At 42.8% G+C, this 2,107-nt stretch overlaps 1 long non-coding RNA gene across 1 annotated transcript; it reads right to left on the minus strand.

The window, feature by feature from the left end:
* Positions 1-584: 584 nt before the first annotated feature.
* Positions 585-1,542, minus strand: LOC121547932. The gene is made up of 3 exons (XR_005996573.2): positions 1,460-1,542; positions 1,134-1,237; positions 585-625 (listed from the first exon to the last, which is right to left on the minus strand). It is a non-coding gene; the product is annotated as an uncharacterized LOC121547932 (long non-coding RNA).
* Between the last annotated feature and the right edge of the window lie 565 nt (positions 1,543-2,107).

Consider the following 2,107-nt stretch of genomic DNA (forward strand, 5'->3'; position numbering starts at 1 on the left):
ATGGATTGCCTCCCGTGCTGCGTTGTTGGCCCCCATCCGTGCAACATCCTGCAGTGCAGCAAACCTCTCCTCTGGCACACGGCAGCGAGCTGCAGGTCCCCTCCTGGTCCTCATGTCCATCCTCATGAAGTTAGCCTTCACACACACCTGAATTCCCCAACAAGGCAGTACCACATGTCCCTGGTCACACTCACGACGATGCACCAAACCGTGCAGTGCCCTACACGGTAACTGTAGGCAATAGTTTTGTAGGAATCTCCAGTTGCAAGGTATCTGTAGGAATATGGAAGATAATGTCATTATTAGACTTTTACATCACCAGGTCATTGTGGATTACTAAAGCATAAAATCTCATTACAAATTATGATAACATTGGATAGATAGATGCATGTGCACACGCATGTGTAACGTGACAATAGCAGGATCATATCAAGGACAGCATCACACATGTAATACATAAATACCACTTGAAGCTTGATGAGGAGTTCATCATTTGAGTCAGCTGTGTAGTGCTAAGGCAAAAACAAAAATGTGCACCCCTTTGAGTCCCCAGGACCAGGACTGAAAACCACTGCTCTTCATTGGGACCGCTCATCTGCAGACAGGCTTTCACAGCTCTCTGTATCTTAGGACAGAAAACATCACAAGAAACAGGCTTCATTATACTCAAATTAGACAGCACTGAATATTATGTTGCTATTATCTCTGTCCTCACTTCTAGGGTCTGGAACTACAAAAAAGTACCTGCCCTATCCAAAATAGCCTACTCTCTCACTTTGACAGTTAGGGCTGCTATCCTTTCACCCTCCTCCATGGCTGTTAGCTAGCTACCTACAAATGCATTTGGAGTTTGTTTTTTACAACGATAAATACATCAAGATAGCTAGCTAATATGGAGTTAGGTAGGTTATATTTAATTCACTTAGGTAGCTAGCTATACAGCATGTAAAGTTGGCTAGATTGCTAGCTAGCTAACGTTTTAGGGTCCATAAACAGATCGGCTACATAGCTAGCTACACATCCATAGTCATACAGGTATTCTTATACTCCACTACACAATAAGCAATACAATAGTTAGCTAGCTACGTTACTTCAGCTGCATTGCATGGGAAATATCATCAAGGAAAGCTTACACAATTGTATATTCAATTTGCAGTAAATGCTTTATCTAGCTAAATTCTTTACATCCACTGTTTCACAAGACGACAGCTTGGTTTGCTGGTTTTCTCAGGAGTCCCTAAAACATTAAACACGAATTACAATTTCATACTCATGTCACAACACCCATAAAGCTAGCTGGCTAATGTTAAGCTAGTCAGCTAGCTTGCTAAATAGCGATTTTCGTAAATTAACTTTATGACATAAAGATATGCAAAATCTTTTGTCTCTACATTAACTAACATATTCCTCTCAACTGTACATTTGTTGCATGACTCGGTATGACGTTGTAATTACTTACATTTGCGTCCATCCTAGTATTTTTGTCTGCCATCTTTGCTGAAGAAAGTCACCAGTAATGGGTCGCATAGCGTCAAATTCGTCATGGCAACCACTCGATACCCAGCGGTTATGCCGCGTGCTAGTGTAGACGGGGAATAACCACGCCTAGTGGTTAAGAGCATTGGGTCAGTAATCGGAAGGTCGTTGGTTCAAATCCCGAGCTGACTATGTGATTTTTTTTTGAAAATCCCTTGAGCGAGGAACTTTACCATAATTGCTTCTGGATAAGAGTGTCTGCTAAATAACTATTTTTTTTTTTATAAATGAGCTAAATTATGCACATAAGAGATGTGTAGTTCTGGGATGATGACATGAAAAAGTGCAAAGTCCATGGATGAGAGGACCAGGTGAAGGTTTGGTTAGGGCCATGGCACGTGGGGAAAACGGTTCTGGTGGCAGGAGGTTTTGGTCGCGATTGACCTGAACCGTTTGCCAGAGGGTAGTCTTTGGAAGAGGGGTCGGCGATGATCTTTCCTGCACGCTTCCTTGTCATGGAGGGCAGGTGGCAGCCAATGACTCGCTCAGCATACCGGACAATCCGTTGCAGTGATGGAGGAGGTGAGGATGGACTTGATGATGGTCATTTAGAACTGAATCAGTACACACA

This window comes from Coregonus clupeaformis, chromosome 31 (assembly GCF_020615455.1).
Source record: "Coregonus clupeaformis isolate EN_2021a chromosome 31, ASM2061545v1, whole genome shotgun sequence".
Taxonomy (NCBI): Eukaryota; Metazoa; Chordata; class Actinopteri; order Salmoniformes; family Salmonidae; genus Coregonus; species Coregonus clupeaformis.